The sequence below is a fragment of the Micropterus salmoides genome, unplaced genomic scaffold (assembly GCF_014851395.1).
Source record: "Micropterus salmoides isolate LMB-PRFRI ecotype aquatic unplaced genomic scaffold, ASM1485139v1 Ms_hic_scaffold_4212, whole genome shotgun sequence".
In the NCBI taxonomy this organism is placed as follows: domain Eukaryota; kingdom Metazoa; phylum Chordata; class Actinopteri; order Centrarchiformes; family Centrarchidae; genus Micropterus; species Micropterus salmoides.
Genome location: NW_024043610.1, coordinates 20316 through 35330, shown reverse-complemented (window position 1 = coordinate 35330; position 15015 = coordinate 20316). Strand labels below are relative to the sequence as shown.

Below are 15015 nucleotides of genomic sequence, written 5' to 3'. Positions count from 1 at the left end.
TGCTTCGTTAAAAGTCACTTCCTGTTGCCACAGGTGGCGCTATGACTGTGGTGAATGTCAGCATGTACATGTGTTCAGGGCGGGACTCTCATCCTACATGTACAGTTTGGTCCAGATGTGAGCATGTACACTGAAGTTACGACAACTTCCGTGTCATGGCGAAGAGTTGATCTTTGACGCCACGCCACGGACACGCCCATTGACGAAAACTTGCAAATAGCACAACTTTTCATCTTCAATGCCTTTAGAAGGCACAGCACAAATTTGAGTCGGTCGGACTAAATCCCTAGGAGGAGTTCGTTAAAGTACGAAGTGTGTAAATCATCCAAAATTTGACGTAAAATTCAAAATGGCCGACTTCCTGTTGATTTTAGGCTATGGCTCCAAGAGCTTTTTGTGCGTCTGGACAAGATACACGTACCACAGAAAATTCGTGCACGTAGGTGAAACGTGCGGCGGGGGCTGCTTCGTTAAAGTCACTTTCTGTTGCCAGCAGGTGGCGCTATGACTGTGGGTGAATGTCGGCATGTACATGTGTTCAGGGCGGGACTCTCATCCTACATGTACAGTTTGGTCCAGATGTGAGCATGTACACTGAAGTTACAACAACTTCCTGTTTCATTGCGATCATCGACGCCACGGACACGCCCATTGACGAAAACGCGCAAATAGCACAACTTTTCATCGTCAATGCCTTTAGAAGGCACAGCAGAAATTTGACGTCGATCCGACTAAATCCCTAGGAGGAGTTCGTTAAAGTACGAAGTGTGTAAATCATCCAAAAATGGCCATAAAATTCAAAATGGCCGACTTCCTGTTGACTTTAGGCTATGGGTTCTTGAGGCTTTTTGTGCGTCTTGATACGATACATGTCCCCAGAAAATTTCGTACATGTAGGTTGAACGTGAACGAGGGGCTAATCATTTCCAATTTTCTAGGTGGCGCTAGCGAGTCATTTTGCCACGCCCATGTGCGAAACTTGTAGAATACGAAATTTTCACCGGTTCTGACATGTTTGCAAATTTTGGTGAGTTTTCGAGTATGTTTAGGCCATGTCATTTGGGCCTACTTTGCAGAAAAAAAAAAAAAAAAAAAAAAAAAAAAAAAAATAAATCCGAGCAATTCAATAGGGACCTCGCACGGTCGTGCTCGGGCCCATAAATAATAATCCGAGCAATTTCAATAGGGACCTCGCACGGTCGTGCTCGGGCCCTAAAAAAATAATAATATCCGAGCAAATTCAATAGGGACCTCGCACGGTCGTGCTCGGGCCCTATATTAAAGCTGCAAGCAGCGTTGGGCGGGCCCTCGCACTGTAGCGCGTCCGCGCGTGACGGCCGAGTTGCATTCTGGAGCTCTGCCGGTGCGGCTGTGAATTCCTACGCGGTTCCGACGCCGCATGAAGGTGCTATATGTCACTTCCTGTGTCCCCTATGTGGAGCTACATAGCACTTGCCGCTATGAATAAATCGGTATTGGTGTAGATGTCTGCGGGGTGGGAGAGTTATCAAGCACGTAAAGTTTGTTTCAGATGTGAGCATGTACACTGAACAATAATGTACCCAAACAATAAAATAAATTCCTTTTATATTTCCCTGCCTTGTTGTTTATGTGTACATACAGAGGAAGAATGTGAGAACAGCACACATTTCATCGTTACTGTGTGTTAGAGCATGGGAGAACAGTGGATACTTTTAATACAGCCCACACCCCTAATACTGTGTAACTATAACAAGTAGAGAACAGAAGAAAAGATGTTCTTTCTTTACAACTGTCTGCATAGCTTATTCATATTGTGTAATGAATGAAAATAAATAGGCCTACTAGGCTCCTCTCTACTTTGACATTTAAGATTAGCTTGTTTGATCCACCTTCATACACATGTGACATTACTGTACAACTTGAGAAAGGTGAGTTGTTTTCTGCTCCAGCCTGCCTAAAAGAAAAGCGTTTTGGGGATTAAATGGACTTTATTAGCTGCTGCAGTGCAGGATGAACTCAGAATAGACCCATTTCTCACCTTATTATTCTAAATCATGCAACGAAGAAGAAGAAATGCATAATAAATCCTGGGACAAAATCTGTAGTCAAATACTGTACAGCATGTAGTCTGATGAACAAGACTTGTGTTATAGCTGACTTGGGCAGTGAAATGTTTTTTTAATTCATGTGGTCATAGTTGTCCACAACTCAAATCAGAATATAAGAAGAAATGTTTTATACCACCTCAAGAAGGCTTCCTATCAGAAAGGTAGGAAGGTATTTCAAATGTACAACTGCAGTACTTAAATCTAAGTAAAGTAATTTCCCTGACATTTTTGTGTTACTTTACTTTTAATAGACGCATGTAAGAGGTTTTATACTTCCTGTGAGTATAATCCAATCAATCTTATTTTCATACTGTATATCCGTTGTGTAATTTGATAAATTGTGTTGTATGTCGTGCTCGCATCTCAGAGAAGACTCTGACTGCAACATGCGTCTTTGTAAAGAGAGAAGTCTCTAACTCTGCCTGTCAGCTCGCTCTGCTCCGTTAAAACTGAATTTACCATACAGAATTGAATACGAGTGCACTCCAGATTTAGCTGCAGCCAGCTGACCGTGTGCTTCTCCCTATACCGCAGTTCTGTGTCCATGCATGCAGCAAACTGAAAGCACTGTCTGTCGGAGCGTCTACGTGAAAAGAGAAGGAATACATTGCTGGTAGTATTGTCTTCAGAGTTGTTAAACACCTCAGCGCACTGAAGGAAGCCATCTGACTGTGTGAGGGGCAAGATCGTTGATGTCTGCAGGCAGAGTAGGAGCTCTCCTGTCTGACTGGTCCACCAATAGCAGGAAGATGACCCCTTGAGACACAGCCCCTCCTCATTTGCATAATGAGGCAGAAATTCATACAAAAATTTAAAAAAGACAGGCAGAAATAAATACCATGGGTGAAAATAAAAGGTAAATAAATACAAAGGAAGAATAAAACAGACAAAAATATTAAAACACACACATAAATAAATACATTAAAAAAATTAGTAATAAATAAAGTTGAATAAACAAATAAGGTAATTATAACAAAGGTGAATAAGTAAAGGCACTAATTAAAATATAAACATTTATGTCTCCTTGTATAATTTAATTACTACCTACATTTATTTATTTACTTTATTTTTTGTGTATTTAATTGGATGCTTATTTATTTATTGAGCATTTATTTATTTCTGTATTTATTTCTGGCTGTGTCAGGATCGGTCCTCCATAACGGGGTGGGAGAGTTATCAAGCACGTAAAGTTTGGTTAGATGTGAGCATGTACACTGAAGTTACAACAACTTCCTGTGTCATGGCGAAGACTTGATCTCTGACGCCACGCCACGGACACACCCATTGACGAAAACTCACAAATAGCACAACTTTTCATCTTCAATGCCTTTAGAAGGCACAGCACAAATTTGAAGTCGGTCGGACTAAATCCCTAGGAGGAGTTCGTTAAAGTACGAAGTGTGTAAATCATCCAAAATTTGACGTAAAATTCAAATGGCCGACTTCCTGTTGGGTTTAGGCTATGGCTCCAAGAGACTTTTTGTGCGTCTGGACAAGATACACGTACCACAGAAAATTCGTGCACGTAGGTGAAACGTGCGGCGGGGGCTGCTTCGTTAAAAGTCACTTCCTGTTGCCAGCAGGTGGCGCTATGACTGTGGGTGAATGTCAGCATGTACATGTGTTCAGGCCGGGACTCTCATCCTACATGTACAGTTTGGTGCAGATGTGAGCATGTACACTGAAGTTACGACAACTTCCGTGTCATGGCGAAGAGTTGATCTTTGACGCCACGCCACGGACACGCCCATTGACGAAAACTTGCAAATAGCACAACTTTTCATCTTCAATGCCTTTAGAAGGCACAGCACAAATTTGAGGTCGGTTGGACTAAATCCCTAGGAGGAGTTCGTTAAAGTACGAAGTGTGTAAATCATCCAAAATTTGATGTAAAATTCAAAATGGCCGACTTCCTGTTGGGTTTAGGCTATGGCTCCAAGAGACTTTTTTGTGCGTCTGGACAAGATACACGTACCACAGAAAATTCGTGCACGTAGGTGAAACGTGCGGCGGGGGCTGCTTCGTTAAAAGTCACTTCCTGTTGCCAGCAGGTGGCGCTATGACTGTGGGTGAATATCAGCATGTACATGTGTTCAGGGCGGGACTCTCATCCTACATGTACAGTTTGGTGCAATGTGAGCATGTACACTGAAGTTACAACAACTTCCGTTTCATAGCGAATCATCGACGCTACGGACACGGCCATTGACGAAAACTCGCAAATAGCACAACTTTTCATCGTCAATACCTTTAGAAGGAACAGCAGAAATTTGAGGTCGGTCGGACTAAATCCCTAGGAGGAGTTCGTTAAAGTACGGTTGTAAATCATCCAAAATGGCCGTAAAATTCAAAATGGCCGACTTCCTGTTGGGTTTAGGCTATGGCTCCAAGAGACTTTTTTGTGCATCTGGACAAAATACACGTACCGCAGAAAATTTGTGCATGTAGGTGAAACGTGCAGCGGGGGCTGCTTCGTTAAAAAGTCACTTCCTGTTGCCAGCAGGTGGCGCTATGACTGTGGGTGAATGTCAGCATGTACATGTGTTCAGGGCGGGACTCTCATCCTACATGTACAGTTTGGTGCAGATGTGAGCATGTACACTGAAGTTACAACATCTCCTGTGTCATGGCGAAGACTTGATCTTTGACGCCACGCCACGGACACGCCCATTGACGAAAACTTGCAAATAGCACAGCTTTTCATCTTCAATGCCTTTAGAAGGCACAGCACAAATTTGAGGTCGGTTGGACTAAATCCCTAGGAGGAGTTCGTTAAAGTACGAAGTGTGTAAATCATCCAAAATTTGACGTCAAATTCAAAATGGCCGACTTCCTGTTGGTTTTAGGGCATCGCTCCAAGAGGCTTTTTTGTGCGTCTGGACGATACACGTACCACAGAAAATTCGTGCACGTAGGTGAAACGAGCGGCGGGGGCTGCTTCGTTAAAAGTCACTTCCTTTTGCCAGCAGGTGGTGCTATGACTGTGGGTGAATGTCGGCATGTACATGTGTTCAGGGCGGGACTCTCATCCTACATGTACAGTTTGGTCCAGATGTGAGCATATACACTGAAGTTACAACAACTTCCTGTGTCATGGCGAAGACTTGATCTTTGACGCCACGGACACGCCCATTGATGAAAACTTGCAAATAGCACAGCTTTTCATCTTCAATGCCTTTAGAAGGCACAGCAGAAATTTGAGGTCGGTCGGACTAAATCCCTAGGAGGAGTTCATTAAAGTACGAAGTGTGTAAATCATCCAAAATTTGACGTCAAATTCAAAATGGCCGACTTCCTGTTGGTTTTAGGGCATCGCTCCAAGAGGCTTTTTTGTGCGTCTGGACAAGATACACGTACCACAGAAAATTCGTGCACGTAGGTGAAATGTGCGGCGGGGGCTGTTTTGTTAAATGTCACTTTCTGTTGCCAGCAGGTGGCGCTATGACTGTGGGTGAATGTCGGCATGTACATGTGTTCAGGGCGGGACTCTCATCCTACATGTACAGGTTGGTCCAGATGTGAGCATGTACACTGAAGTTACAACAACTTTCTGTTTCATAGCGAATCATCGACGCCACAGACGAAAACTCGCAAATAGCACAACTTTTCATCTTCAATGCCTTTAGAAGGCACAGCACAAATTTGAAGTCGGTCGGACTAAATCCCTAGGAGGAGTTCGTTAAAGTACGAAGTGTGTAAATCATCCAAAATTTGACGTAAAATTCAAAATGGCCGACTTCCTGTTGGTTTTAGGGCATGGCTCCAAGAAACTTTTTTGTGCGTCTGGACAAGATACACGTACCGCAGAAAATTCGTGCACGTAGGTGAAACATGCGGCGGGGGCTGCTTCGTTAAAAGTCACTTCTTTTGCCAGCAGGTGGTGCTATGACTGTGGGTGAATGTCAGCATGTACATGTGTTCAGGGTGGGACTCTCATCCTACATACCACCACAGATAAACCTGAAGAGAAAGTTTAAATGAGTGCACTAGTGTAATAAGACATTTATATAATTGAACACTGGATAAAGTACCTTTTGCTGCTAATACTGCAATCCTTGATATTTGTGCATGCATCCAAGTTATTTCTGAATAACAGGTAAAACTGTAAATTCTCAATAAAGTATCACAGAGAAATTTTTAAATATTACTAACAATGATGTTAAAATTTTCCATTTTTGAAAGAAACAAAAAAGTCTTCAAGAGACACATACTCAATTGCTGAAAAAAATTCAGGGAAAGACAGTTCCACCGCATGGAGGTCCCCTCTTTGGTAGGTAGATATCGTTCAAGGATCCAAGTGCCCTTGGCAATTTCTTGAAGAAAATGTTCTCGTTTTATTTTCACAGACTCCCATCATTGGCTTATGGTAAATACCTCCTCGTCCCTTCTCATTTGCTCACGGGTAACTCTGCCCACATCCTTGATTGTCTGCGTGAGGGAGAAAATTGTGGAGGGGTTGCTAACCGCTTTGAAACTTTACTTGTGTGGTTTGGCTGCTAAACCCAGATCATGGGTTCAACCACAAACTCTTGTCTCTGATAAAACCAGATCAACAGCTGGAGTCTGGGGTTATAGATAACTCTGGTCCATAACTGCTCAATAAGATTACCTGAAGATGTTACCGGCTGATAAACCAAATCTTGCCTGGAGCCAGTTGAACGTTTACTTACAACCAGATTATTTTTCAAGTCTGTAGTTCCAAACTCTTGTCTCCGGCTGATAAAAATAGGTTCCTGTTTTGAAAACGAACTCTGATAAAACCATTGTGTTTTAGCAACCAGCCTCTGGGGTTATAGATAACTACAAGATTACCCGAAGATGCTAATGACAGTTAAAACACACAAGTTGATGTACATGATTGAGAAAACAGAGGGAGGGGTGGGTGGGAGGGATGGAGGGAGGGGCGGAGCACATTCCTCAATTCACTCTGCACACTTAGAAAGACACCAGAAAGACAGGACAGAGAAGAAGAGACACATACTCTAATTGTAGACTGTAATTCATTCAATTAATTCTTTAGTTCTTTAATCATAGTAAGTTTGTGACACAAAGCTTTAGCAAAGATTTTACAAAGTTTAATTTTGGAACTCTTTTGCTGAATGCTGTTGAAGGTAATGCTGTTTAATTTTAACTCATACTATTTTACTGCTTTACTGTAACTCATTCACCCTGGAGTAGGCCTACATTTTCACAATAGGTTGCTGTATTTAAATACTAGCTATATTGTATTTTCATTTTATTCACTTTATACGGTTCTACTCCACTACATTTCAGACTCAGATGTAGGCCTATTTCAGATTTGAAGTACAAAGCAATCTTTTAAAATGTGCTGCAAGGTTAGGGATTATGCTCATTTAATGTTACTAGACTTCACGAGTAGAAGCTGAATGACGTCACAAAACAGTGTGGCCATGGAAGCACATATTGCAAATGGTAAACTATAAACTAAAAGGCAACAAAAAGTATATTTGCATGTATTTAAATTAAAATAATACATACAATCACATAGTAAAACCTGTTCTGAATGTACATTGATGTAGAAATATGTTAGGCCTATTAGGTAGCTGGCTAAATAATCTCATAAAATCATCTTTTCTGCATAAAAGTTATTGTTCAAAATGCCAAAACATTAGGAAGTGTAACTTACATCTAACCTACAACTGATGTAGCTAGAGGGGTACACAGTTAACTAGTAACATATAGGCTAATTATGTCAGTTGTTTGCATTTAAGCCATCCTCTTAACCAAAGGCACTGCTGAGGGTGCAACTGTGTGTACACTTTGTCACGGTCTACCTAAAGGCGTTCCAGGTGCATAGTGGTGCATGATGCCAAAAGTGAACGAAAACCATGGCTGACCATGACACAGACAGTGTACCCACATTTGCACCCTCAGCAGTGCTCTAGGTGTCAATTAAAAGGATGGCAGCTTTACTGCAAACAATTGACATAAATAACCTATACGTTACTAGTTAACTGTGTGTACTCCGATAGCTACATCAGTTTATGAGTCCCCCACTGTGACCCATCCACCAATGTGTCCCTGAGCATGACGCTTAACCTCTAGTTGCTCCAGAGGCATGCGGCCTCTGACACACAGGTGCTTGTCATATAATTAGAATATCATCAAAAAGTTGATTTATTTCAGTAATTCAAAAAGTGAAACTTGGATATTATATTCATTCATTACACACAGACTGATATTTCAAATGTTTATTTCATTTAATTGTGATGATTAAAACTGACAACTGATGAAAATCCCAAATTCAGTATCTCCGAAAATTTGAATATTACTTAAGACCAATGCAAAAAAAAAAGGATATTTAGAAATGTTGGCCAACTGAAAAGTATGAACATGAACAGTATGAGCATGTACAGCACTCAATACTTAGTTGGGGCCCGTTTTGCCTGAATTATTGCAGCAATACGGCGTGTCATGGAGTCGATCAGTCTGTGGTACTGCTCAGGTGTTATGAGAGCCCAGGTTGCTCTGATAGTGGCCTTCAGCTCTTCTGCATTGTTGGGTCTGGCGTATCGCATCTTCCTCTTCACAATAGCCCATAGATTTTCTATAGGGTTAAGGTCAGGCGAGTTTGCTGGCCAATTAAGAACAGGGATACCATGGTCCTTAAACCAGGTACTTTGGCACTGTGTACAGGTGCCAAGTCCTGTTGGAAAATTAAATCTGCATCGCATCTCCATAAAGTTGGTCAGCAGCAGGAAGCATGAAGTGCTCTAAAACTTCCTGGTAGATGCCTGCGTTGATCTTGGACCTCAGAAAACACAGCGGACCAACACCAGCAGATGACCTGGCACCCCAAACCATCACTGACTGTGGAAACTTCACACTGGACTACAAGCAACGTGGATTCTGTGCCTCTCCTCTATTCCTCCAGACTCTGGGACCTTGATTTCCAAAGGAAATGCAAAATTTACTTTCATCAGAGAACATAACTCTGGTACACTCAGCAGCAGTCCAGTCCTTTTTGTCTTTAGCCCAGGCGAGACGCTTCTGACGCTGTGTCTTGTTCAAGAGTGACTTGACACAAGGAATGCGACAGCTGAAACCCATGTCTAGCATAAGTCTGTGCGTGGTGGTTCTTGAAGCACTGACTCCAGCTGCAGTCCACTCTTTGTGAATCTCCCCCACATTTTTGAATGGGTTTTGTTTCACAATCCTATCCAGGGTGCGGTTATCCCTATTAGTACACTTTTTATACCACATCTTTTCCTTCCCGTCACCTCTCTATTAATGTGCTTGGACACAGAGCTCTGTGAACAGCCAGCCTTTTTAGCAATGACCTTTTGCGTCTTGCCCTCCTTGTGCAAGGTGTCAATGGTCGTCTTTTGGACAGCTGTCAAGTCAGCAGTCTTCCCCATGATTGTGTAGCCTACAGAACTAGACTGGGAGACAATTTAAAGGCCTTTGCAGGTGTTTTGAGTTAATTAGCTGATTAGAGTGTGGCACCAGGTGTCTTCAATATTGAACCTTTTCACAATATTCTAATTTTCTCAGATACTGATTTTAGGGTTTTCATTAGTTGTCAATTAAAAGGAATGAACACTTGAAATATATCGGTCTGTGTGGAATGAATGTATACATTATACAAGTTTCACTTTTTGAATGGAATTACTGAAATAAATCAACTTTTTGATGATATTCTAATTATATGACCAGCACCTGTTTATATATAGCAATTGTAAGTGGCTTTGGATAAAAGTGTCAGATAAATGAATAAATGTAAATGCTAATCCTCAAGTCAGTGTTGTAGGATGGCAGTTTAAATGCAAACAACTGACATAATTAGCCTATATGTTACTAGTTAACTGTGTACCCCTCTAGCTACATCAGTTGTAGGTTAGATGTAGGTTACACTTCCTAATGTTATGGCATTTTAAACAATAACTTTTATGCAGAGAAGATGACTTTAAGAGATTCTTTACTGTAGCCAGCTACCTAATAACATATTTCTACATCAATGTACATGCAGAACAGGTTTTACTATATGATGTATGATGTATGTAGTATGTATTATTGTAATTTAAATACATGCAAATATACGTTTTGTTGCTTTAAGTTTATGGTTTACCATTTACAATGGGCGCTGACATTGTTTTGTGACGTAATTCAGCTGCTACTCGTGAAGTCGGGGTACATATTTTTTCTCCGACTTCACAAGTGGCGTTCCACAGTACTTTTTCTAGTCGGAGGTCGAAAATTTCCCAGTTCCGTGTTGCGTGGAACGTAGCGTTGTCTGCCATCTCGGTGAGTGAAGAGGAACCGGACGGAGAGGGCAACCTGTTAGCACGTTCAACCTCATTTAACGTTAGACAGGTAAGTTAGGGTAATAACAGACTTTTACACATAACCAAACCTATAAAGGTAGTAACGTTTTTTGTCGTTGTTCATTAACATTAGCTTACTGGCTACAAGCTTTAGTCCAGCTTAAATTGGGTTCCAACATTCCTAGTTGTTACGTTCATAGACTTTTATATAAAAATGTTACCTTAGGGTAATGTTAAAGTCAAAGTAACAAACGCTAGCAACTTAACGTTAGATTATTGAACTTAACGTTACTGCCAAATACATTGTGAGTATTTTTGTCACGTATGACAACTTTGAGTTTAGATAACGTTAGGCCGCATATTGTACGTTAACAGGTATCGCTAGCTTAACGTTTGTTGCTACATTTTTTTAAGGCTAACGTTAATTGTAAGGCTAGCTGACAGGTTCACAAAGCTGTTAAATGGTGATCCCACTGCATGAAGTCAGATAGGGCTTAGTGTAAGTATGTCTGACGTTAAGTTACCTGTGAATTTTGTCAAGCAAAAGTCTTTTCACTATTAAGACATTTTCAAAATGTGAGTTTTCTTTTGGAATTAAAAAGGTTCAAATGTAGATGGATAGAGACACAGTGGGCACTGTACTGTTGAAGGAACTCCTCTGAACTCCTGGCTGTCTAATCCTGTCCAAAGCCTCCTGCTGACCCAGATTTATTTTAGATAACTATGACACTACACAAAATACAGTAGGAAATCCTAAAAAGAAAACCTATGATGCAGGTAAGATTTTCTTAAGGTAGAGCTCTTCTACTCTAATACATTTAAATTGCTTTACTAGTTTTAATCTAGTGTTCTGTATTGTGAGGGGGGAAATAAGATAAAAATATATAAATAAAATATAGAAAATTAAAGCTGCATGCAGCGTTGGGCGGGCCCTCGCACTTGTAGCGCGTCGGGGTGTGAGCCGGCCGCTTTGCATATTCTGGAGCTCTGCCGGTGTGGCTGTGAATTTGCTAAGTGGTTCTGACGCTGCATGAAGGTGTTGTATGTCACTTCCTGTATCCCTTTTGTGGCGCAACATAGCACTTGCCGCTATGAATATAAATCAATATTGGTGTGTAGATATGTTCAGGGCAGGACAGTTATCAAGCACGTAAAGTTTGGTGCAGATGTGAGCATGTACACTGAAGTTACAACAACTTCCTGTGTCACAGCAAAGAGTTGATCTTTGACGCCACGCCACGGACACGCCCATTGACGAAAACTCACAGATAGCACAACTTTTCATCTTCAATGCCTTTAGAAGGCACAGCACAAATTTGAAGTCGGTCGGACTAAATCCCTAGGAGGAGTTCGTTAAAGTATGAAGTGTGTAAATCATCCAAAAATGGCCGTAAAATTGAAAATGGCTGACTTCCTGTTGAGTTTAGGGTATGGGTTCTTGGGGCTTTTTTGTGCGTCTTGATATGATACATGCCCCCAGAAAATTTTGTGCATGTAGGTTGAACGTGAACGAGGGGCTAATTTTTTCCAATTTTCTAGGTGGCGCTAGCGAGTCATTTTGCCACGCCCATGTGCGAAACCCATAAAATACGAAATTTTTCACCAGTCCTGACATGTGTGCAAAGTTTGGTGAGTTTTCGAGTATGCTCAGGTCCCCAAAATGGAGCTTACTTTGCAGAAAAAAGAAAAAAAAAAAAATAATTCAATAGGGACCTTGCACGGTCGTGCTCGGGCCCTAAATAAATAAATAAAAATAAATAATCTTTACAAATTCAATAGGGACCTCGCATGGTTCGTGCTCTTTTAATCCATTTAACTTTACAGCACAGTTTTTTGCATGGACATTTATTATACACACATCGCACATACGCTGTGAACATGACGTGATTATGATGTTGCTGTTTGCAAAGTGGAGAAAGAGAGAGAAAATGGGTACAAAGAAGAAAGTGTCCAAATGATGGGATTATTTCAAGCTAAAGAAAACAACAACTCAATGTAATGTTACTGTCCGCTACCATAAAACGAAAGTTGCCTCAGCAACAGCACGACGGCAGCTGATCAGAAAGAACCCGGTGTTCTGCCAGCGGACCACAGACAAGGTAACAGGAACTTTAGCATTTAACTGAAATCATGATTGATTGCTGAGTTGAAGGCTAGCCAAAGTAAGCCGCAGTCCTCAGCTGAAAATGTGCACACGTGCGTTTGTTGTTCTCCTTTGTTGTTCGTCGCCACCAAGCAAAAGTACTTCTTAAACGATGCATCGATGAATCGTTGAAGTAATCTGTCGAAGCTTCGAATACTAAAATCATTGTTAGCTGCAGCCCTACATTATATCCTTACTCAACTCTGACACTCCATATGAAAGGACTCAGATCAGGTAAGCATAACAGGGCCCCATCACACTTTTCATTAGGGGCCCCTGGGCCTGTGCTTGGTAGGTCTGTTTGGTTGGTTATTTGGAACACAAGTCCCATGACTTTGTATTTTCATATTTATCAATCTAGCAAATTTCAAGAATTTTGCAACCTTGGCAGAGAGGTATATGCTCTTTTTTCATTTAGTAGGGTGTTTTATGGTGTAAGATGTATATTCAATATTAAACCAACCTCTAAATGGTTAGGACATCAAGTGATTAGTCAGTCAGTGGGATTATTTGGTTGACAAAACATTAACAGCAACTGTGTTGATAATCGATAAGTCAAAGTTAAGTACAAGTTTCAGTACAGTTTCTGTTTTCAATTATGAAGATTTGCTGCCTTGAGTAAATTAATATCTTTTGGTTTGTACTTTGGTTGGACCAAACAAGAAATTTGAAGATGTCAGCCAGGGCTTTAGTAAATTTTCTGAAATTTTATAGACCAAACCATTATTCATAATAATTGACAGATTGATCAATAATCAAATAATTGTTAGTTGCAGCCCCTTTCAGGAGGTTCTTCGCCTCAGATTCGTATTAATTTTATAGAATAGACAATAAGGAAAAAGATAAGGCTGGACCGGAATATTCATTCGTTGGGTAGGTATTTGATTTTCAATTTTGGGATTCAAATATTCTTCTTGGGCATTCATCATCTTCTGCTGTACTGCTTCGATCTATCAAATACATAGCTCTAGCTGGTGAAATGACAGCCTGCTTATTAAACAGACATCTAAACAACCGGTGTAACACGACACCCTGCTGCCAAAGCTTTGAGTATTTGCTGTTAATTACTATCGAAGCTTCAAAGCTTCAAAAATGGTATTTGGGCCAGCCCTAGAAAAAATAGGTTTCGTTGTGCTTTGGTAAAAGAAATTGGAAGGTGATTTAGTCTAATTTTTTTCTGTCATGTAAATTAATTCTTCTAGACATAATGAGGTATAAATGAATAAATATATGAAATAGGCTTACTGAAGACGGTAAAACTGTTTTGGTAGTCGTAGTCAATGTGGTAGAAAAATATGATAATTTGAGGGGGAAAAAAAAAAATTATGCGGATTCTTTGCAGAAAGAAGTATAGTTTCTCCAGAGTTCTACACTAGAGAACATAACCTCTTTATCGTCTTATTTCTTCTATTATAATGATATTACTTATTGTTATATTCTTATTTTGTTTTCAGGATAAAGGAAAACAATTTTTTCAAGGTTGGTGACACTCAACAAAACATGGCATTTATTAACATTGCCAAGTAGAACGCACCCCATACTGTACATGCTTCAAGTACGTATTGGTTTGTCTCATGCTATTCTGTCACAAGAGCCTGAAAATATTTTCTCCCCAGAAAAAGATGTTTCTAGTTTTCACTTCATTCATTTTTGTTTGTGCTGCCATCTAGTGAGTAGCATTGAAATAGTCCATTTGACTCAAGCCTTATGATACAGGATGCTTCGGTCAAAAATTAGTTGTTGAAACTTATCTCGTATTTACAGGTTGGAATACTAAAACCATTGAATTTCCATTCTGTTCTGATGCTGGTAAGGACACCAACTGGAGATAAACCATCTCATTCCCCAGGAAGGTGATGAGCATGTACAGACCAGCACCAGCTCAAGGCCCACAAACCACCATTGCCAGCCGACTGAGGTCCCGTGTCTGTCAAGCATCACAACAGATCATTCATATGCCCGATATCTGAGAAGGAATGTGACTGCTATTCCAAGGTAAGTGCTTGTAAACCATGCACAGGTCATGGACACACAGTGTGAAGACAGAGATTTACACTGTGCATGCTGGCACATTCTATCAAGATAGTGATACTCAGCAGTAATGGTGGGAGGACAAATTTAAACACTGTGAGAGGCAGCCAAGAGAGACGGAAACTTGAGCTGCAGTGGAAACACCATCGTAAAAACTAGAGGTGCTGCGATCAGGATTTTTGGAGCCGATGACCAATTGCTGAAAGCAGTATTGGCCGATACTGATAAATAGCCTTCTATTTATCATTTAACATAATACACTCACCTAAAGGATTATTAGGAACACCACACTAATAATGTGTTTGACCCCCTTTCGCCTTCAGAACTGCCTTAATTCTACGTGGCACTGATTCAACAAGGTGCAGAAAGCATTCTTTAGAAATGTTGGCCCATATTAATAGGATAGCATCTTGCAGTTGATGGAGATTTGTGGGATGCATATCCAGGGCACGAAGCTCCCGTTCCA

General features: G+C 40.7%; 1 long non-coding RNA gene across 1 annotated transcript; it reads left to right on the top strand.

The window, feature by feature from the left end:
• Positions 1-10228: 10228 nt before the first annotated feature.
• Positions 10229-14510, top strand: LOC119887537. Its single transcript, XR_005441725.1, has 3 exons — positions 10229-10424; positions 13973-13997; positions 14283-14510. It is a non-coding gene; the product is annotated as an uncharacterized LOC119887537 (long non-coding RNA).
• Positions 14511-15015: the final 505 nt, after the last annotated feature.